The sequence below is a fragment of the Lissotriton helveticus genome, chromosome 3_1 (genome assembly GCF_964261635.1).
Source record: "Lissotriton helveticus chromosome 3_1, aLisHel1.1, whole genome shotgun sequence".
Lineage (NCBI taxonomy): Eukaryota > Metazoa > Chordata > Amphibia > Caudata > Salamandridae > Lissotriton > Lissotriton helveticus.
The window spans coordinates 189080967-189105604 of record NC_136061.1 but is presented as its reverse complement, the minus strand read 5'-3'; positions in this window follow the sequence as shown (position 1 = coordinate 189105604).

The following is a 24638-nucleotide window of genomic DNA, read 5'->3' as shown; positions in this document are numbered from 1 at the left end:
ACGCACTCCATCAACGTCCAGGTCATATGTAATGCAGGGAACCTCATCACTGACATCGTAGCCAAGTTCCCCGGAAGTACCCATGATTCTTACATATTCCAGAATAGTGGAATATACACACGCCTACTTGCCGGAGAATTTGGAAATGGATACCTGCTAGGTAAATCACAATGACACACCCTGACACTCACATCAGATCTACGTCTCATGTACTTGCAATTAATGTCTATCTTTCTCCCCCTAGGCGACAGTGCATATGCCCTGCGGTCCTTTGTGCTCACTCCCTACCTCAACCCATCCACCAGGAGTGAAAGGCGATACAACGTGGCTCACAGATCCACACGAAACGTAGTTGAGCGCACATTTGGACTCCTTAAGAGCAGGTTTCGCTGCCTCCACAAGAGTGGAGGTGCACGGCAGTACACCCCAATCATCTGCTGCAAAATAATAGCGACCTGTGCAATGTTGCATAATCTCGCCACCAAGCAAGGCACTGAGGTGGAGCTCACATATCATGAGGACATTGATGACGACCCAGAGGTGGCAGAGCCCCAAGCTACAGTGGCAGCAGCAGCTACAGATGGGAGACTGAGACGGGAAGAGGTTACACAACAATATTTCTGAGTGAGTAAAGAGACACAGGCATGAATGTAACTTTGTGTAAGTAGTTTAATATTCACTACGCCACAGCATTGTTAGCTCACATTGGGCTCACTATATCAAACACTCCATGAGTGTGTTGTCACGGTTAACACCACCGTGACTACAGCCTTGGGTGGAGGGCAAAGTCATTGTTTGTGGCCACGGGCCACAGGGCGGGGCTGCTGTGGCTGTGAATCAATGTTCTCACTCTGGCCTGTCACACTTCCCCGACGCCTGCCACTCCTCCGTAAGTCATGCACAGGAGTGCTTGCACCACTCCTGCTGGTGGACCCCTCGCTTTCGGCAGCACAAGTGTCGCCTCCAGTGCCAGTCTGATGCGCGAGCAGGAGCTCCATAGCAGAGGTCATCCTGGCCATACCTTCACTTAAATTGTTGCAGCACTGCACTATGGCATCCTGCATCGTCACTGACCGTCTGCACAGCACAGTGGTAGCAGTGGCAAACCTGTTCAGGGCCTTGGTTTGCTGTCGCACATCCACACGGGCCTTGCGTCTCTCCAAATGGTCCCTGTCCAATTTGTCACACAGGACAGTCATGCACTGTGTAATATCAGATATTCCTGACGCCATGGATTGCATGCTTTCTGCCATTTCCCCTATGCCCTTGCCTACTGCTTCCAGTTTATTATTTGTTGTGCATGCGTGCCTCTGAACCCCCATCATCGCTTTTGCCTGCAGGCGCTGCACCTTCACCATGGTGGCCTCCAGTCCGCAGAAGACACCCTGGACTTGACGCACATCCTCTACCTCCCGTGGCCGTCGCCCTCGGACACTGGCCCGCGTGACTCTGGGACTGGGCTGCTGCTCGGTGTTGCCTCTGTCCTGTGTGTCACCCTCCACCTCCTCCTTCGATGATGTTTGCAGTATTCTGCGAGGGGGCACATCATGGCTCCTTACTCTTCCCAGCACTGGGGATGGTGATGTGGGGGTGGGTGATTGTTCTGCCGCTCCTGTGTCCTGACTACCGAATAGGAGAGGGGATTGTGGATTTTCTACAGTTGCCTCCTCAGGTATCGGGGCTGCCTGCTCTTGGTCCTTCCCTCCGTGAGATGTGCTAGGTCCGGCTCCTTCCCTCCTCTTCTCTCTGACCTCTGCTGTGCTGCGCTTTGACTCTCCTGTGGACAGACATGGACATTGTGTCAGTAATGTTGTTCACCTGTGTCATGAGATTAAATACACTTCTATTGCACTTTTGCCTGTCTCTCATTTGCCTATGCTAGTTGTCTGTTGCTCCCCTTGCTGCAATGCACGCTGACTGCTCTGAGGTATCTACACATGACTACATTTCCCAGGATGCATTGCAGGACATTAGTTAAACCTGGTGTGGAGTCTGATTTGTCCTGTGAGGGGAATAGGTAAATGGGTAAATGATAATGTTCTTGCATCTTACCTGGTTTCTTTGCTCCTCTTGCTGAGCTGTCAGCGTCTCCAATTCCGTGAATACATTCCTTCTCAAGGGTGGATGCCACCATCTCCTCGATGTCCGTGAGTCTGGGGGCTCTGTTTCTTCCTCCTCCTGTAGCAGCACTTTCCTTGCGGTGGGCAGCAAGTTTTTTCTTGGTGATTATGCGGATGTCATACCACCGTTTTTTTAGGTCTTCAAGGTCACGGTGGGTGACACCAATGGCATTTACCTTGCCTTGTATGTCCAACCAGGTGCTGCGTTTGATTGATTCTGCAACATGCAGAGTTTGCTTTCCAAATATTTTGCCATAATGTCTGACAATCTCCGAAATTAGCACCTGCAGTTCCTCCTGGCTGAACTTCTGCTTCCTTTTGCGCTCTGCAGCATCTCTCTGTGCCTCCTGGCTCTCCATCTTGCAGTGTTGTTTGTCTCAGGAAAGGCTGCTCCACACTCTGTCCTCCTGCTCTCCTGACTGTTGGTTTCTGCACCTGCATGGGCGTGGCCTGTCCCAGGTACTGGGGTGTGGTGCTTGGATCTGATTGGTTAGTTCCCCTGTGGCTTTGGATTTGGGTGTGGTTGGAGTACCTGATTGGTTCACAGGCACACATGTTTGTCAGTTTCAAATCTTCGACGGATATTACCGACACGGTAAATACCGGGTCGGATTTTACCGACTCTGTATTTTCCGGGTCGGGAGTTGCCATTCATTCCTATGGGCCATGGCACCGGTGGATCAGTTTGGGTTTTTCCGTCTCGGATTTTACCGTGTAGGTATATTCCGAGTCGGTAAATACCGATTCCGATTACCGACAGATTCCGAGTCGGTATTTGTTACCGGTATTTTTACCTACATCTCATTTTCCTACTCGGTAATACCGAGTCGGTGTGAAACGGTATTTAAGAGGTGGTAAATATTTTATTACCTACATCTGGCCCTTGGTCTCCAATTTTCCGTTTTCAACGAAGATCGTTAGATCCAAGAAGTCAATGTGATGGTTGCTAGAAGTATGGGTGAATTTCAACCACCTATCTCTCCCATTTAGCCATTCCATAAAGATAGAGAGATCTGATTTGATATCCCAGATTAGTAAAATGTCATCAATGTAACGTTTCCAGTGTATTACACTGGAAACGTAAGGGTTGGTATTGTTGAGGACAAATTCTTGTTCGAACTGACTCACATAGAGTCCAGCTACTGACGGCGCAAAGGCGCTGCCCATGGAGGTACCATGGCACTGCAAGAAAAGTTGGCCGTTGTATTCAAAATAGTTCTCTTGTAGGGCTAAACGGCAACACTCAAGAATAAAGTGTCGTGGAGTCTTGTGTGTCCAGTCTTGCATATAGAGAAGGTCTTCCAACATCTTTAAAGTCTCTTCTTGGGGTAGGCTGGTATAAAGGGACTCAACGTCTAGTCCCACCAATAGCATCGTTTTGGGATTGAATTCACGGTCCGCAATCTGGATCAAAAGATCTCTAGTGTCTTTCAGATAAGTTGGAGTGCTCTGTACTAATGGTTTCAAGTACTCATCAGCAAATTTTGATAGCGGCTCTAATAAAGATCCAATTCCCGAAACTATCGGGCGTCCCGGTGGGGGGGACTTGTTTTTATGAGTTTTTGGCAGTGAGTAGAAAAAAAGGTATCTTGGGTCCTTTGGGTGTCAAAAAATGGGCCTCTTTCTTTGAAATCCAGCCATTGACCTCTCCAACTTATCTGAAAGACACTAGAGATCTTTTGATCCAGATTGCGGACCGTGAATTCAATCCCAAAACGATGCTATTGGTGGGACTAAACGTTGAGTCCCTTTATACCAGCCTACCCCAAGAAGAGACTTTAAAGATGTTGGAAGACCTTCTCTATATGCAAGACTGGACACACAAGACTCCACGACACTTTATTCTTGAGTGTTGCCGTTTAGCCCTACAAGAGAACTATTTTGAATACAACGGCCAACTTTTCTTGCAGTGCCATGGTACCTCCATGGGCAGCGCCTTTGCGCCGTCAGTAGCTGGACTCTATGTGAGTCAGTTCGAACAAGAATTTGTCCTCAACAATACCAACCCTTACGTTTCCAGTGTAATACACTGGAAACGTTACATTGATGACATTTTACTAATCTGGGATATCAAATCAGATCTCTCTATCTTTATGGAATGGCTAAATGGGAGAGATAGGTGGTTGAAATTCACCCATACTTCTAGCAACCATCACATTGACTTCTTGGATCTAACGATCTTCGTTGAAAACGGGAAATTGGAGACCAAAACTTTTACCAAACCCACAGCCAAGAATAGTCTACTCTTTTACCAGAGTTTCCATCCATGACCCCTGCGTGATAATCTGCCTTACAGTCAGTTTTTAAGACACAAACGCAACTGCAGCAAGGAAAGTGACTATAAGAAACAGCCACAGGAGCTCAGTCACAAGTTACAATCTAGAGATTACACTGCAGCTGTAATCTCAAAATGTAAAAAACTGGCAAAACATCAGCCCCGCGAATCTCTCTTACAGAACAAGTATAAAGAACCCATCAAGGATCTAGTCACATGCGTTACTACCTATTGTCCTGCTACTTACGATGTACAGAAGCTGATAAGAAAGAATTGGCAGATAGTCACATCAGGCAAATTCAATTGGCCCAAGCCAAGATTTGCTAACAGAAGAACTAAAAACATCAAAGATGTCCTTGTACACACCAGGCCGAAAAGGAAACTATTGAAGTCAACAGTTAGAGATATAACCATGGCCCCAGTTACAGGCCATTATCCATGTGGCACATGTGGAATTTGCAAGTTCACCAATACCACCAAGACCTTGCAATTGACGGACACCTTATTATGGACCCAGAAACAACACACAAATTGCAATTCCACCCATGTAATTTACTTGGTGACCTGCCCCTGCCTACGACAATACGTAGGCATGACATGTCATAAAGTCAAACTCCGCATAGGAGAATACAGGAGTAATGTAAGACTCAAGAAGAACACCACCAAACTGTGTACACATTTCGTGGAAGCCGGACACACATGTGACGATCTGAGATGGACGGTCCTTGAAATGCTACGAGATAAAGACAACAATGCTGAGCAGATCCTATTTGAAAAGGAACAAAGGTGGGTGGACCGCCTTAGAACAGATATTTTGGGGATGAACGATAATATCCCGTGGCACCAGTTCTACTGAACAAAATGTACACTTACTACGAATCTCTATTATTTTGACAAATTATGTTCCACTCATCTGACCATTCCAATCCCCCTGTTAATCAGTCATGACAGAAGGGGACCTGTTTATTACATTCACTCTATTTGGGACGCATTTGCCCTCTTATACATACACTTCCAATGTTGAGGATGTTTTTGTTTTTCCCTGCTGTTTTTCCTCTGTCATCATTACACTTCCACTCCTTATGTGTGAATAATGGGGAGCACATATGGTAATTACGTATGTGTCTTACACTCGTCTATACATCGGGAGGCAGCCATCTTACATGGAGTCCTCTGGATAAACTGTAGTTCGTTTTTGATGCCTAAGTCCCGGTTTTATAGGACGGCCCAAAAGAGAAACGCCCATAGCCAGGGGCAGAGTCAGCACAGGGGACACAACGCCGATCCTCGTGGGTAAGAATGGCAGCAAATCCTGATCTTTACTAACTGGTAAGCCACTTTGCGTTTTTATTAATGCGTGGGACCTGTTTGTACCTTAACAGCAAAGACCTAAAGCGACTCTTTGACCCCTGTTGAAGCTATTATTGAGCTTCATACAGGTAATTATACTATAACTTTTGAAGTGTTTTGTAGATAGGTTATGGTTCAATCTAACACTTATCCAAGGGCTTTTAAATCTGTCCATATTTAGTAAAGAGTGAATTGTGTTCGATAGCAGGTCCCGTGTATAAGTAACATTGCTTTAACTTAGACTTTAACTCCTAACTCAGACGTTGTTTTTAATTCATCTCCTTCCTCGACACGGTATTAATGCCACTAACATGGCGGACGCTCCTAATGAGGAGTATTTTCGTGCTCTACATGTAATTTTCACATGTTTGCTTGCCTACCCTATAGTTGTAGCCACATATATAATGGATACTGTTGGCTTTTGTTTCCACAGCATTGGAAATCTGAGTATAAGTCAACGACACTTATCAACAAAAAACTACACTAGTTGTGAGAGTTATTTTTTCATTTTTTCTTTTTTGTATGTGTCTTTGTCCTGACGAAAGCTCCGTAGACCCGGCTGGGCTTGGAGAGCTGAAACATGTTGACATATTTTTTAAGACATGCGGTAATCCAGTAACATGATTACCATCATATCGCAATTCCTTTTACTGATAGTGCCTAGACCCCTTCTCTTTTCCAATAAATAAACTTTTGGGCTAGACACTGTTTTTTACCTCCTTTTTCATTATTTCTGGACACTTCTACTTGTACCGGAGGTAGCCTCGGGTGAGGCTGGCACCCAGCACGTTAATCGACTACCCAATGAATACGCCACGACTCCTGATGGGGCGGAAAAAAGATACACCGCAACAATAAAATCAGGATGCCTATGAGGGTTTTCGAATACAAACCAATGGTTTTGTAGATACTAGTGTCCATTCTATTTTTGATTATTGCGTATCTGTCCAGGGGAACTGAATGGGCCTTCAATCCTCTTCCCTCCACTTTGATATAAATCTTTAAGCAGCGCGCAGCTGCGGGAAGTACACACCCTCGCTAGAATTCATTTAGTTGAGTAGGGTGCTCCGTGAGGAAGGAACAATGGAAAATAACAATGGTCTGAGCTTTACAGGAAGTGATATTGATGAGATCCTAGCGGCACAACCGCTCCTACAGAATCCAGATCTAATTCAAGCCATTGCACAAACTGATGACTGGAATGCCTTGACTAATAAGAAAAGAGAACAGATTCGAACTGCCATACATGGCATAATTATGACTGAATATCTTAGATCAAAACTAGCCCCTAGAGGCCTTTGGGTAACCAATGCACCCAGAATATTTCTGCATGATCTCGTATTCCGACGAGATTGGTCATCGATTTCATGGAAATGTACCCTAGATTATCTAGTTCTTATAGTCAAAACAGCTAAGAGACTATCGGATGCATTATTGGTGGAAATACAGGAATGTGAAAATGAACTTAAGAAAAGCATTAATCCTTTGATATACAAAAAGCGATTAGAAGAAATAACAAAAGAAATGGATGAAATGCAGGAGTTCTTAATGCAGAACAAACTTCAGAAACTGAGTAAGGAACTGAAAAAATTCAGTCAGGAGAAGATGCATCCTTATTCGAAGGATGATTTCATAGTAACCTCTAATTTTTCGGATGTTGATTCTACAGGGTGGAACTTATCTGAGGGGTCAGAAGGTAGCTCCGATGAATCAACATTGAGAAGGGGTCAATACAGCTTTAGATCCCGACGCCCACGACGAGGCAACAGATGGCAACGACCACCCTTTTTTCATGGAAACCCAATGCCGTTTTTTCAACCGTTTATGCCACCATATGCGGGATGGATGAACCCCTACCATCCAGATATGAACCAACAACAACCAATGGGTAATCAGCCGATGTCGGATTCCACTAACCAACATCAAGCCCAGCCTTTTTTAGGAAGAGGCCAAAATCAATCTCGGGGCAGAAAGAAAAATCTCAGATGGCAAGATCAACAACCGAATGTACAGACACGGAGCATGGCTTCAGCCCAATCGAGCACGAGCAAAAAGACTCACTAGTAGTGAACCTAACGAAAATCAATCTGTCGGATGATCAGTTGACTGTCCTTAACAAGGGACTTGGTTTTGTACCCAGACCACCCTTGGATCGTTTCAAACTGAAATGTGAAGTTTCTGAATTTTGCAGAACTCTGAAACTCAAAGCTTTCTTTAACGATTCCACTACTCGACCTGCGGAGGGTGACACTGCCCTGAGAAGAAAATCCAAGTTTTGTCCACCTACTACTGCAGTACCTATCGAAATCCAAACTTTTGAGCAGGCAGTTATGAAAGGGGTTGACCAACTGGATAACAGGAAGAAGACATATCAAAATATGAACAACAAAGAGAAACAGGCTTTAGCTGAACTAAGGGACAATGACAATATAGTCATTAAACCAGCGGACAAGGGCGGTGGGGTAGTGATCCTGACCAAAGAAGGATATAACCAGCAGTGCCTGGCCCTACTGTCAGATGAGACCTTCTATAAAAAACTGGACATTGACCCCACTGAGAGGTTAACCAACACCATCGCAATCATGACACATGAAGCAGAGGTCAATGGCTGGATTTCAAAGAAAGAGGCCGATTTTTTGACACCCAAAGGACCCAAGATACCTTTTTTCTAGTCACTGCCAAAAACTCATAAAAACAAGTCCCCCCCACCGGGACGCCCGATAGTTTCGGGAATTGGATCTTTATTAGAGCCGCTTTCAAAATTTGCTGATGAGTACTTGAAACCATTAGTACAGAGCACTCCAACTTATCTGAAAGACACTAGAGATCTTTTGATCCAGATTGCGGACCGTGAATTCAATCCCAAAACGATGCTATTGGTGGGACTAGACGTTGAGTCCCTTTATACCAACCTACCCCAAGAAGAGACTTTAAAGATGTTGGAAGACCTTCTCTATATGCAAGACTGGACACACAAGACTCCACGACACTTTATTCTTGAGTGTTGCCGTTTACCCCTACAAGAGAACTATTTTGAATACAACGGCCAACTTTTCTTGCAGTGCCATGGTACCTCCATGGGCAGCGCCTTTGCGCCGTCAGTAGCTGGACTCTATGTGAGTCAGTTCGAACAAGAATTTGTCCTCAACAATACCAACCCTTGCGTTTCCAGTGTAATACACTGGAAACGTTACATTGATGACATTTTACTAATCTGGGATATCAAATCAGATCTCTCTATCTTTATGGAATGGCTAAATGGGAGAGATAGGTGGTTGAAATTCACCCATACTTCTAGCAACCATCACATTGACTTCTTGGATCTAACGATCTTCGTTGAAAACAGGAAATTGGAGACCAAAACTTTTACCAAACCCACAGCCAAGAATAGTCTACTCTCTTACCAGAGTTTCCATCCACGACCCCTGCGTGATAATCTACCTTACAGTCAGTTTTTAAGACACAAACGCAACTGCAGCAAGGAAAGTGACTATAAGAAACAGGCACAGGAGCTCAGTCACAAGTTACAATCTAGAGATTACACTGCAGCTGTAATCTCAAAATGTAAAAAACTGGCAAAACATCAGCCCCGCGAATGTCTCTTACAGAACAATTATAAAGAACCCATCAAGGATCTAGTCACATGCGTTACTACCTATTGTCCTGCTACTTACGATGTACAGAAGCTGATAAGAAAGAATTGGCAGATAGTCACATCAGGCAAATTCAATTGGCCCAAGCCAAGATTTGCTAACAGAAGAACTAAAAACATCAAAGATGTCCTTGTACACACCAGGCCGAAAAGGAAACTATTGAAGTCAACAGTTAGAGATATAACGATGGCCCCAGTTACAGGCCATTATCCATGTGGCACATGTGGAATTTGCAAGTTCACCAATACCACCAAGACCTTGCAATTGACGGACACCTTATTATGGACCCAGAAACAACACACAAATTGCAATTCCACCCATGTAATTTACTTGGTGACCTGCCCCTGCCTACGACAATACGTAGGCATGACATGTCGTAAAGTCAAACTCCGCATAGGAGAACACAGGAGTAATGTAAGACTCAAGAAGAACACCACCAAACTGTGTACACATTTCGTGGAAGCCGGACACACATGTGACGATCTGAGATGGACGGTCCTTGAAATGCTACGAGATAAAGACAACAATGCTGAGCAGATCCTATTTGAAAAGGAACAAAGGTGGGTGGACCGCCTTAGAACAGATATTTTGGGGATGAACGATAATATCCCGTGGCACCAGTTCTACTGAACAAAATGTACACTTACTACGAATCTCTATTATTTTGACAAATTATGTTCCACTCATCTGGCCATTCCAATCCCCCTGTTAATCAGTCATGACAGAAGGGGACCTGTTTATTACATTCACTCTATTTGGGACGCATTTGCCCTCTTATACATACACTTCCAATGTTGAGGATGTTTTTGTTTTTCCCTGCTGTTTTTCCTCTGTCATCATTACACTTCCACTCCTTATGTGTGAATAATGGGGAGCACATATGGTAATTACGTATGTGTCTTACACTCGTCTATACATCGGGAGGCAGCCATCTTACATGGAGTCCTCTGGATAAACTGTAGTCCGTTTTTGATGCCTAAGTCCCGGTTTTATAGGACGGGCCAAAAGAGAAACGCCCATAGCCAGGGGCAGAGTCAGCACAGGGGACACAACGCCGATCCTCGTGGGTAAGAATGGCAGCAAATCCTGATCTTTACTAACTGGTAAGCCACTTAGCGTTTTTATTAATGCGTGGGACCTGTTTGTACCTTAACAGCAAAGACCTAAAGCGACTCTTTGACCCCTGTTGAAGCTATTATCGAGCTTAATACAGGTAATTATACTATAACTTTTGAAGTGTTTTGCAGATAGGTTATGGTTCAATCTAACACTTATCCAAGGGCTTTTAAATCTGTCCATATTTAGTAAAGAGTGAATTGTGTTCGATAGCAGGTCCCGTGTATAAGTAACATTGCTTTAACTTAGACTTTAACTCCTAACTCAGACGTTGTTTTTAATTCATCTCCTTCCTCGACACGGTATTAATGCCACTAACATGGCGGACGCTCCTAATGAGGAGTATTTTCGTGCTCTACATGTAATTTTCACATGTTTGCTTGCCTACCCTATAGTTGTAGCCACATATATAATGGATACTGTTGGCTTTTGTTTCCACAGCATTGGAAATCTGAGTATAAGTCAACGAAACTTATCAACAAAAACTACACTAGTTGTGAGAGTTATTTTTTCATTTTTTCTTTTTTGTATGTGTCTTTGTCCTGACGAAAGCTCCGTAGACCCGGCTGGGCTTGGAGAGCTGAAACATGTTGACATATTTTTTAAGACATGCGGTAATCCAGTAACATGATTACCATCATATCGCAATTACCTTTACTGTTAGTGCCTCGACCCCTTCTCTTTTCCAATAAATAAACTTTTGGGCTAGACACTGTTTTTTACCTCCTTTTTCATTATTTCTGGACACTTCTACCTGTACCGGAGGTAGCCTCGGGTGAGGCTGGCACCCAGCACGTTAATCGACTACCCTATGAATACGCCACGACTCCTGATGGGGCGGAAAAAAGATACACCGCAACGATAAAATCAAGATGCCTATGAGGGTTTTCGAATACAAACCAATGGTTTTGTAGATACTAGTGTCCATTCTATTTTTGATTATTGAGGATGACTTCCCCTCAGAGGAGAGAGCATGAGGCAAAGATGAAGGAAGCTAATCTGAGGATCCAGCAGTGGCGGTTTTTGCCTTAGGGCGTAGGGGCTCCGCCCCCGTTACTTTCAGCCCCAGGGTCACCATTAGATAAAGCATGGTATTTATTACACTTTTTCATTTTTTTATTTTAAACTATGTATACATACCTCTTGTTTTTATTGCTGTGGCCCTGATGAGTCTTGTGTCACAGCAAGCGTTGCTTACGCTGATCCGGGACCGATGCATTCCCTAATGCTGCCTGTGGTATTTGCAGAGCGGACGAGCTCACAGCCCTGAGGTCTGTGATGTCATCAGCTCGTCAAATACCATAGCCCGAGGACCAGTCTCCACCCCCTGATGACGTCTGGGTAAAGTTTGCCCCGGGCGCTTCAGGCTGAAGCCCTCTAGCACCAGGGGCTTCACGTCAGTCAAGAAATGGAGAGGCTGGTCACACCCACCCTTTTGTGATGAGTTGGGAAGGTGGGATCGAGGCTGCAGACAGGAAGAAAGCAAAGAAATCGAGGCTGCGCAGTTTGCCATCAGTATTTCTGAAGACACACTGCGCAGACTCGAGGTGTCTGCTTCCCGCGCTCCTGTTAGTTGCAGGACGGTGTGAACGCCATTTGGAGCTCCCGTGCCTGTGCTTAACTGGCAATGGCAGTCAGGAGCAGCTGCAGCATTCAAAGTTTAGGCACTGCTAGTGTGCGTCAGCATTACCTAGAGGCAGGTTAGATGGTTCGCTGCAGCCCCAAATCGGTCAGTGGACCAGGCACCAAGTCAAGGTAGGTGCGTAAAAAAAGCTAAGTGGTTGACGCATTTCCAAATAAATACATAATCACATTATCACAGTCCGTAACAAAGCATAATGCTCTGACAGTAACTCCGTAATGTTAAATCGAAGTCCGGACACTGCCTCAGCAGTACCACCTGCAGCAGCGAGTTTAGTACTTATTTTTAAAATTTCAGCACTGTTGGAGGACGTGCTAACTCATGTGCTTAGGGGAGAAGGGGAGGCGAGGGGTATCAGAGGGCAGATATCAGAGTTTATCACTCGGCCATAAAACAGCCACAGTGATTGCACGTTCCAATCGGATGTTGACTTTTTCAAAATGTTTAATGTTCATGTGGCTAAATAGTTGTGCTCCATAGATTGCTGCTGCTTGCACCTGCTTTCTTTCTTTTATAATACAAAATATCTTTGCATTAATGAGTAAAAGCATGATCATCATTTTTTAAAAGAATTTACGTCTCCGTTCGTTTTGGAAAACTAATTGGGCAACAGCAGCTTTTTGGGTGAAATCATCCAAACCAATGAAGGGCTGTGAAGAGTGTGTGATGTCCTTATAATCTTGCCGACATCAATTTTTGTGCACAAGTGCTGTGTGGCCTTTGTGTAGAGGGTTCTGGTATCACTTAAAGCATGCACACAAAGCAGAGCCCGGACTCTGCCTCAGCAGTGAATTACTTGACTTGGTGCATGAAGTATTTCTTTTCAGCTTCGTGGGGGCAGGGCTGGATCCAGAAGAGGGGCAACTAGGGATGCTAGGATTGTTTGCAGCATCAACCCAAGAATGCAATTACTTTGGAGGGGGTGACTCTTGGACCACGTTTTGTTGTTTAGTTCAATAAGATGCTCATCCCTCACAATGAATCACTGTCTTCTGGCCATTGGTCAGTCAGATCCTTGAAATAGGTGTGGTAACTGGCATCCAAGTTCGAGGTCTCTCCCACTGAGAAACCTATCACGAAAAGTCTTGCCCGCTGCACACATTCCTTAAGAAGGAAGTCTGGCTTAACTACAAAGCCAGGAAATTTCCAAGGTACTATTACTTTTTGTTTCTTTTATTTTAAAGTTTGCTGGAAAATGAATCATGTTATCTCATTGTTTGGTAAAAAAAGATTTACATGGGAAATGGTGACCGACCTCCCAAAAATTATGTACCTTGTTAAAGTGAACCCCGATGCTACACCCCCCACACACTGCCCAGCCCCACCACTTTCAAATTTCACCAGCCGCCACTGGGATCCAGAGGGAAGAACTTGCCCTGGCCAAAGAGAAGCTTGCCTTTGCTAGGGAGCAACAGTTGAGTGGGGTAGTCCCCACTGGTGGCAGCAATATCCCTAGGGATAGAGACAGGAGTTTTGATAATAGACACCTGAGTAAAATAGTGCCCTCCTATGAGACAGGAGATTATATCCACAAGTGGATAACTGCTTTGGAGAGAGCCTGCAAAGTACAGCAGGTACCCCAGAGTCAGTGGGCAGCTATATTGTGTCTCTCCTTTGAAGGTAAAGGTAGAGACAAGCTCCTCACTGTTAGAGATGAGGATGCTAATGATTACCAAGTCTTGAAAACTGCTCTGATTGATGGGGTTGGCTTAACCACTGAACAGTACAGGTTGATGTTCAGGGATACCCAGAAAACTCAGGCTCAAGATTGGACTGACTTTGTTGATTGTGCCACTAAGGCTTTGGAAGGCTGGTTACTGGGTAGTAAAGTTACTGATTACACAGGATTGTATAATCTAATTATGAGCGAGCAAGTCTTAAATAATTGTCAGAACCAGTTATTACACCAGCACCTGGTAGACTCTGATCTGACCTCTCCACAAGAATTGGGTAAGAGGGCAGACAAATGGGTCAGAACCAGGATTAGGCCTAAGAACCACGGTGGTGACCAAAAGAAGGAATCAACCAAGCCTCAAGAGAAGGGTGGGAATAAATCTACAGATCAAACCACATCAGGGCCCCAAAAATCCTCTGAAGGGGGTGGGTCCCAGAATCCTTCCAATACCCAGAAGAAACCTTATTGCTATACCTGGAAACAGGTAGGCCATTGGAAAACTGACAGCAGTTGCCCAAGGGCCAACAACAATAAGGATAACATACCCCCAAGTAACACTTCCAAGCCTCCTGTTACTACTAGTAGTAATCCCCCAGGTGGTGGGAGTGCCCCCAAGAATTTGGGTGGATTTACTTTGGGAGTTCCTGGGGACTCTGGCCTAACCAGGTCCCCTGACTCAGACACTCTTGTCTGTGAGAATGGCATGGGGTTTGCCAACTTCACAGATTGTCCCAACACTTTGGGCAAATACAGACAGGAACCCCTCATCAATGGTCTGAAAGTTGAGGCCTATAGAGACACAGGGGCTAGCATCACCATGGTGACTGAGAGCCTAGTCCCCTCAAGGCAACTTATACCTGGTGCCACATACCAGGTAACAAACATTGATGGAGTGCAGAAAAATCATCCCATGGCAGTGGTAAGTCTCAGCTGGGGAGGTGTCACTGGCCCCAAGAGAGTGGCAGTATCATCAAACGTGCCTGTAGATTGCCTACTGGGGAATGATTTAGAGATCTCAGCCTGGGCTGAGGTAGAACAAGAAACCCATTCTAAGATGGTAAATCTTCCTGAACAGGTTAGGAGGGCTGTGCCAGTCTCAGCCCAATCTCAGACAGATTCCTTCCCTGAAAAGGTTAGCAGGGCTGTGATGGTAACAGCCCATACCCAAACTGAGTCCCTTCCAGAAAAGGTTTGTGGGGTTGTGATGGCCACAGCCCAAACTCAGACTGATAATAGTGTTGTGAAGCCTGAAACTATGGATCACTCCACTCAAACAGAGAGCATTGAGGAGGAAGAGAAATCTCCCTCCCACCAGACTTTAGGAAAGGATCAGCCTCCTCAGGGAACTGATCTTACCCCTTGTGAAGAAACTGCCCCAGAGGTAGTCAGGCCTAGCCTGACAGAACCCCTGATGTCAGTGGACCCTTCCAAGGTGGGACCCAGTCTGGAGCAGGTAACCTGCCCCTCTCTACCCTGCCTCAGTCAGCCCAGGGCTGTAGAGGTCAGGGAGGCCAGTGATGGACCCCAAAGGGCCCCCTGTCCAAAAGAACTCCCCAATCAGCAGATTAAGGCCACTGAAGCTAGTAGTCCTAGCCAAGTGGAAATAAAACAAACTCCTGAGGGATCCCCCTTAAAATTAGTTGGGGACCGCCCACAGATGGACACTGTTGGGCACAGCCAAACCTGGGACCTAAGGGTCCCAAACCTGACCTGTCCCTCCAGTAAGCCAAACAGAGGGACCCAGCCTCCAGCTTTAGGTAGCCAGAGGTTGACCCTGAGAGCATACAGCAACTCAGTCCTGGAAAGAAAGGCATACCTGGTGGATAGTGATTGGAGGAAGTTGAGCCCAACATTAGTGGAGCCTCACTTCAGTAGTCCATCCCAGCACCAGCCTTTTACTTTGCCAAAACACACCACAGGTAGAGATTCCCTATGGCGGAGACCCTCAGATACCCTTAGGGTGAGGGATTGCTTAGTGGACCATGAGATAGGGGGTAACCATGCCAGTGCATGCACCTCCTCATATGGCCACTCAGGCAATATAGGCTTACCTGGTCAAGGATAGCCTTATCTCCTTTTATTTGGGGGGGGGGGGGGTTATGTAGGAAGGTGGATATCTGACTATGGTTACCCCCAACTTTTTGCCTGGTGTTTTGCTGGTTTTTGACTTAGTTGGCCTGGGATCCTGCTATTCAGGGCCCCAGGCTTCCTGCTCTCTCTGTTAAAATGGACTCCATGTACCCTAGGTACATATCTAATTGGATACTGAGTAACCTTATCAGTCCCTGTACAGTGTACCTTAGGTACCCAGGTCATAGGTGTACCCAGGGCCTACCAGGGGCTGCAGCATGTATTATGCCCACCCCTGGCTGGCCATCCAAAACTGACACAACTGGCTGAAAGACAGCTGGGGCAAGGTGGTGTAATCACCCTTTGCTTTAGATATAGTATACCTATATCTAACCCTAAAATGGACACATATATTCCTATCAGTCACTCCTATGGAAGACCTTAACAATCCTGAAGGCAGAGTGCTTGGAATTATGTGAGATGGTGCTCTGGCATGAGCTGAGCCCGTTTGCAGCTTGCGGAACCAAGTCCTAATAGCTGTTCCATGATAACGCTATACCATATACTCTTAAGTGCATTATAATCCTCGCGGTTAAATGCTAACTCTGGTATAACATTATCAAAACATGTCGAGTAAGGTGTCATACGATTTGGAATACTACCCCCTCGCCAATTCTGGCGACGGGGGTTGCATTCCACCCTTCTAGAGGGACACGACATGTATGTAAATGTGAACCCCGGTTAAAGTTAACTCGAGCCTCAGCATCACAAAATGGATGCTGCCACCACAGACACAAGTCTGACCTCCTGCTGCTGGGAGTCCTTCCAGCGAGGATAGCTTGGACAAAGGGTTTCCTGCCTTGGGAGGTGCTAGCACCACCCCAGACAGGATTTTGTGTATTGAGGTAGGGAGGCCCGAAAGGAATGAGACATGCCTGGGGCACACAAAGTGTCCTGTGCATACACCGGTTCAAACCAGTTGCTGGGGCATCCCTGCCCCAGCTCTGGCGCGAAACCGGACAAAGGATAGGGGTGTAACCACCCCCCTTCCTGGTCCCACCCAGGGGAGGGACCTAGTCAGTAGTGCAGCCCCCTTTAGGAGAATAAAGGTAGGAGCTGGTCCCATTCCAAATTAGATTATCCTGAACTATTCAACAAGAAGAAACTCTGGCCTTCGACGTTCTGTTCCACAGAAGACTGAAGAATCTCCCTTGTGGGCAAGGAGTGTCCACCCTGCACAAGCAGGCACCATCAAGCGTCCAGCGGCTTCCCTTTGTCGTCTTCCCTCGAGGATCCAGACTTCAGAGCCCGACGAGACCCGGATTCCCAGACCTCCCCGACCTCAACTCACATCTGCAGCAAAGCTGAGACCCGTGGGTGCGACGAGACACGTGGGACCGGCCATCCTGGAAGAAACTGCACTTCGCTTCCAGCACGACTCCCGAGGTAAACTCGACCAAGTGCTTTGGGGACTGAGAAGCTCCAGCCCCGAGCAGCCCCTGCACCGAAGATCAGCCCTCCAGCATCCACGAGATCTGCGTGGGGCGCTTCTGCTTGGTTCCTGCTCGACGCGTTGTCTGGTCACTTGCCGGCTGGCTAGTGGCCTCCTAGACGACGAACCTTTGAATTTTCACTGCTGATCTGGTTGCTCCAGATTGGCCCTTGCTCCCTTCCAAAAGATGGGCACCCCGGCCTCTCCTAGTCCGCACCAGATGCTTTCTTCACTCACCGCGTGGGTTGCCCTTGCCAAGGCCTGTTGCCTCCAATCCCGGATCCAACACCGCCGACAGCGAGAGCCTGGGTGGGACAGCTCGTGCCTCCATCCTGGTCGTTGAAGACACTTCCTGGTCCACGTGGCTGCAGAGTCAAGCGTCCACTCTTCACCTGATCGCGACGACGACATCTGGTTCCTTCCTGGTTCGACACCGGTCACTGGCTAGTGACTTTGAACATTGTCCCCTCTGCTTTCAGGTCTCCTTCTTCACCAATCCACCCTTGGATTGCACCGGACATCTTCCTCCTGGTCGCCTGCAGCATCTTTTCTTTCAGGCTCCATAGACTTCAACGCGAGAACCCGACGCACTTTGACACCTATGCACCCGCGGCCCGTGGGTGAGGTAACGAGAGCATTTCGGTGCTCAAGGGTAGTTTAACTGTCCTAGTGTCCAGTTCCACAGTCGTTTTAGTCCTACCTAGTCAGGATTGTCCGTACTCACCTTTAACTTGAACTGTACTGTCCATAGACGTTGTTACGCATCTCGCGTGTGAGTTCACACTCTGCACACGCGTTCCGTGGGCCTCCTATTACTTACCTGAAATTAGGGTAGCGTGGTCCCAACGATCCTACAGCCTCTGGACAGCTCCATTTCCCTTATCGACTTTCACATTCCACTTACTTAGTATATGGTTTGTCGTGCCCCTAGGGCACCATTGTAATTTTGTGCAACTTGTCGTATTTTTCGTAAGAGATTGTCATGTGCTTAGCCCTCTGACCTCATAAAGAGTTCAGAGGTGTTGTTATTAATAAATAGACTGTTTATTTTTATAACAACCTGTGTGGTGTCCTTTCATCTGGTATTCAAGGGGTTATATTGTGGTAAAACAGCTGGCTTCACATGCCAAAAGAGTTTAGCCTAAGACTGCTTTGTCCATGCTACCATTAGGATAGCTGGTCTATAAGGTTGACTTACAACCAATCACCATAAGGGTTGTTTGGACTGATACATGGTGATCACTAGAACTAGTGAGCATCATATATCAGGCCAACTTCTCACAAACAGCGTGGGACCATTTGTAACGATGAAAAAGTGGGCTATTGGTTGAATGGCCAGGTTTTAAGGCCTCTCCTAAATCTGAGCAGATTTGATTCTTTTTTAAGGGTTAGGGGAAGGGTGTTCTAGAGCCCTTACTGTGGTAGTAACGAAGCTCCTGCCTCCCCATCTCACCTTTTTAAATCTCTGAATAACTAGATTTCAACTGGCGGCTGACCTGAGGGATCTTTGAATAATGTACTGTCTAAGATAATGGGATAACTGACTGGGGCCCTGGCTGTGCAGGGATTTGAAGGCTATGCATAGTGCCTTAAAGAGGATTAGTTAAGTGTTGTCTACATAGGAGATTTTATTGAGGCCATGGGATCTGACAATGTCGTAAGTAGGGTTATGTAGGTGTTGAACAGGATGGGGCTGAGGGATGATCTTTGGGGAACCCCGCTTATCAGGTCCTTGGGTACTGAGGAGAAAGGAGGCAGCCAGATGCTCTTTGTGCATCCTGTGAGGAAGGAGGCGATCCGCTTGAAGGCATTTTGCTGTAAGCTGATGCTGTGGAGTCCGTCAATGAGGATGTAGTGGGAGACGGTATCAAACACAGCCAAGTTTCTTTGTGGTCGTGGAGAGTTCTGATGTCGTCTGTGACAGCTATCAGCGCAGTCTCAGTAATGTGGTTGGCATGGAATCCATGATTGAGAGGTTTCAAGACAGTGTTGTTCCATGTAGTCGGTGTGCTGTAGATTGATGGTTTTCTCAAGTACTTTGGCTGGTAAGGGGAGCAGAGAGATCGGTCAATACGTTTTGAGATGGCTGGGGTTGACAGAGGAATTTTTTAGGAGCAGTCTGACCTCTGCGTGTTTCCATTCGACCGGGAAGGCTGCTGTGGAGATGAAGGTGTTGATAATGCTGGTGAGTTCCGTGATGATAAGGTTGGTGCTGAGGTTGCATAGACGTGGGGGAATTGGTCGGTAGTCACCCTGGAGAATACTGAAGACATAATGGTCACCGTGGTCTGAGTGGTGAGTGGAGACCAGGTGGCGATCATTTGGCTGGTGTGCGCTGGGTGGTTGAGGCTATTAGGGTTGAGAGCAGTGAGTTGGGGGTCAAAATTGTTATAGATGGTGGCAATCTTGCTGTGGAAGTAGTCCAAGAATGGACAAATTTGAAGAGTTCCTTCATGTGGTTGGCCGCCGTGTCGATGCATGTTGTGATGGCTGCTTTCTTGGCTTCTTTGATGCACAGGTGGTAGTTGTTGAGGGCTGCTCTGTGAGCTGCTCTGTCGGTGGGGTTCCTTGTGTTGCACCATCATTTGTTGAGTTGATAGCCGTTGCACTTGGTGGCACTCTGGGGTGTATCAGCTGGCTTGTTTTGAGGCATTGTTGGTCTTTGCTGGTTTCAAGTGGGAGACTCGGGAGATGCATTTGATGATCCAACCGCAGAAATTCTGGACGACCTGGTCAAGGTCTCATGAAGGCTCCGGTTGGGCCTTTGTCCACTGAGTCTTGGTTACCTTGCCCCAGCTGTGGTGGGAGGAGCTGTGATACTTGGTGATGGTGTGTCGAGCATTGGAGATTGTGCAGTGAACAGCAGCGTGGTCGGTCCAGGTGAGTTCTTTCACATGGCTGGATTTGACTCTGTCGCTAGAGGTGAAGATGGAGTTTAATGTGTGTCCGGCTTTGTGCATCGGTTCAGTGCCAAGCTGGGTGGGGCCAATGTTGTTCAGGTTTTCCAGGAGAGAGGTGGAGTTGGTGTCATTGGATTCATTGATGTGAAAATTGAGGTCACCAAGTAGGACGTAGTGGTGGGAGTCGATGGCAAGGGGGGCAATGAGGTTGGAGATGGTGTCACAGAAAGCTGGTCAGGGTCCTGGGGGTCTGCAGACGAGGATTCCCCTTAGTGTGATTTTGACATCGGTCTGTAGTTGAAAGTAGAGGTGTTCCATGAGCGGTGTGGTATTGTCATTGGTGATGGTGCATCGGATGGTTTACTTGGAAGAAAATGGGGATGCCCTGCCGTGCTTGTTGGTGCGGTTTCAGTGTAGCATCTTGTAGCCATCAGCTGGTACGGAAGTGGCATGGTATTCAGTGCGGGCTGGCCATGCAGTTTTGCAGGTGAAGTGGCATCAGATGAAGGGTCCTTTGGTCGATCTCGGGAGGAAGTACAGCAGGAGTTGTTCCAGTCTCCGGCATCCAGGGCACGGAGATTTGGCGTGCCAGCGGTGTTGCAGTCCAAAAGCCTCCGTAAGTAGTACTCAGAGGTGGGAGTGGCTGTGAGGGAGTCGGGAGGCAGGGGGTGGGAACCAGTGGGCAGGATAAAAAACAGCGGGTGAAGGCGGGCGTCGCAACAACAGTCTACAGTAGTGAAACTACCAAGCAGGAGATGAAAGTAGGAAATAAATCCCATTGGAAATCCACAAACAGAAAAAAAAATACCAAACAGTAATTAAAACCAAATGCCAAATAAAACCATGCAGGAAAATACATAGACAGTTACCCTGAGGTGGATGGTCAGATCAAACCTTGCAGGTTTAGGGTCACGAGGCGAATAGTGAAGTAATGGACTCTAGCGCTAGGCAGGGGCAGCGGAGAGCAGCGCACAGACCAGGAAGGTCAAGGCAACTCGCTGGGGCAGCTCAGCAACCTCCATAAGTAGTCCTGGGAGCTGGGAGGAGCTGGGAGGAAGGCAAGGAGCGGGAATCAGCGGGCAGGAAAAAAACGGCAGGAGTGGGTGGGGTCGCAACACCAGCCAAAAGTAGTGAAATTACTAAGCAGGAGATGAAAGCAGGAAATGAAAGTCAATATAAATTACCATGTAGAATAAAAAATACCAAGCAGGAATTAAAACCAAATGGCAAATAAAACCACGCAGGGAAGTACGTAGACAGCTACCCTGAGGTGGATGGTGGGATTAAACCGCGCAGGTCTTGAGTCACGAGGCTGGAAGCAAAATATTGGACTCTTGAGCTAGGCAGAGGCAGTGGGGAGGGGCTCACTGACCAGGAAAGTCGGGGCTACTCCCTGGGGTCGCACAGGGGCCCCCATTAGTAGTCTTGGGAGGTGGGAGGGGCTGTGAGGGAGGCGGGAAGCAGGGGGCGGGAACCAGCTGGCAGGAAAAAAAGGAGGGCGGGGTTTGCAACAATAGCCAACAGTAGTGAAATTACCAAGCAGGAAATTAAGGCAGGAAATAAATGCAGAAGGAAACTACCAAGCAGAAAAAAAAATGCCAAATAGGAATTAAAACCAAAGGCCAAATAAACCCACGCTGGAAAATACGAAGACAGCTACACTGTGCAACACTTTAAAACATAAAACAGTCAAAACACCACACAAAAGATCCCACACCAGGTTAGAAAAATAGAGCTTAATTTAATAAATACAATGGCCAAAATGACAAAAATCCAATCAGTAGAACCGGGGTTATGAATTTTTAAAGAGTAAACTACACAGCAGCGACTAAAAGCAGAAAACGCTAACCACGCCGATCTGGTCGCACTGGAATGGCTCAAAGTGAAAAGTTCAGGCCGACCGTGATTAAAAACGGGTCTGATACAGCTCCAGGTCAGTCCCACTGAAAGTTTACCTTCTTAAGTTTTGTGCCAAGAGTCCCATTCGCATTGGAGAGGGTTGCGAGGAGCAAGGAGAGCGTGGAGGGCGGTAGTCAGCGTGCTGCAAAGAGCATGCTGGGCAGCGCGGACGAGAAGGCTAGAGCTTCGTGTTGGTGGTCCCCTGAGGGCTGTCTATGCTGCTGTGCAACAAGATGTTGTAGATAATTGGGTTGAACCCATGTAGTCAGTGGGACCTGAGTAATTGATTGAAGTATATATAAAGGGGTCCCAGACCAAACAAACAATTATTTATTTATACTCACACATTTTTGTTGAATTGATCCAAAACAAATGAGGGTGCAAAGTGTTTTTATTTTCACTGCACCATGAGCCATTCAATGATTGAAAAATCAATAGTAGAGTACACAAGATTCAATGCGCCCACAGGAGGAAGGGAAAGAGTGCAAGGAGAGGAACACATTTCAAATAGTTACACATCACTAATCAAAATTCATTATGCATAAATCCACAAGTCAAATCATAAATATCATTGATCCACATATGAGAGGTCAAGAAAAGGCATATATCAAAAAATACATTTTTCGTGGAAGAGACTCCTAGGGTGCTGAATATATCAAGCTAGGGTTAGGAGTTCTTGGTTGTAGATGAATGTCTACGTTTCGACCCAGAAAATGTAGGACAGTAGATCCTTACTGCGCGGGTCTTCGTCAGGACGTGAAGGGAGGTGGAGGGTAGGGTGGGGCTGATTCCTAAGCGCAAAATAGAGGTGAAATCTCATTACTTTAACCGGTCTCAAAAGAGTCCCGACACATTTGAGAAACGGAAGGACCCGTTTTATTCAAGGTTAAGGATTAGATTAGGTTGAATTAAGTTAAAGTTAAAAATAAAAATTAAAATTAAAAAAAGGGGGGAAGTTATACTGAGGATAAAGCCACATACCACATATTAGACATTGTAGTAATTACCTGGCGGAGCAGGCAGACAACGGCCAGAAAAAACGTGGTCCGTAACCAGGCAATGCCTTGTTCTGCGCTGTGTGCTGTCCGAATCTAAAGGACCGTAATAGAAATATATTGCCACCGATCATTTTAGTGATTTGCCAAAGGTATTTGCTAAACCATATGCATTGGAAATGCTATTAAGCAGCCTACCTTATTGTCAGGACAGTAAATCAACTGATTATTGTTCCTCCGTCGAAACGGGGTTTCTTTTCAAAAATCCTTAAAGTGAAAAAGATCACTCGTACCACATCTGCAAAACACCAAGGGGTAAAAGACGGATCAGTTCTAGGGTCAATTCCCGGTGACTGATTCAAAAGGGAAAAAGACGCGCCGCTTGCTCTGGACTTACCCGAAGGGATTGTAATTGTCAAAAGGAGCGTGCGAGCCGGCGTCTCACCGCGTCTCCTGGAACCAGGAAGTGCTGCCCGGGTAAGCAGAGAGGTTTGCAAACCTCGTGGAAGAAAGACTAACTACCGTTACTAGGGTTACAAGGGAGCAAACTGTCGTGGGTATTCTTCAAAACGGGGGAAGAAGAAAGACTAACGTTGTAGTTTAATAGTTATTACGGACCAGGTAAACCCACAGGCACTGGCTGTGTAGGAAACATATTAATGGATTTGGAAAAACAGACATCATTTTAAACCACAGTCGGCTACATCATGGGTTGCGCGGACCTGCTACAACAATGCGGTCAAAACGCGCCACGACTCCTCACAAAGTCAAAAAATTAGCATTTTGAAAAATCCCGAAATGTAAAGATTTAGGCAAAAGTTCCAATGTCCAACAACACAATAAATGGTGAAAGCGCGAACCTGCCAAACATGGTGGTCGGGCGCACAGTGCTTAGATTATTACCGTGGGGCGAAAGGTGTCTCAATTTATCATCAGATAACATACATGCCACAATAATTCTATAAAGGCGCGAACCTGCCGAACATGGTAGTCAGGCGCTCATTATACATCAGAGACAGTCAGATGATGTTTAAAGAATGACATTTGAAAAAATGACCTTTGAAAAAACAGCACAGAGCCTTATTAAAATATGCATAAAAGGCAGTGAATGATCATGACCCCAGATTTGCATGAGCCTCCCACAGGTTGTAGGATGTATACACAGTTCAGAGGATAGCCATTTGAGCGAAACTGCTCTCAGACTCATTTAAACCCATACGTACTGAGTCAAAGAATCGAATCCATTTTATCTCCCTCACATTGAGAATAGGTTCTATGCTGCCACCCCTTGGGCCTAATCTGACCTGTTCCAAAACTGTCCACCTCAGGCTTTCCGGGGGGTGATTTTTTTCATTACAATGGTCAACCAAGGGGGCTCCTGCGACCTTGCACCTTACACGGCTACAGTGCTGCAGAAAACGCACTTTAGCTCGTTGTTGTGTCTGTCCCAC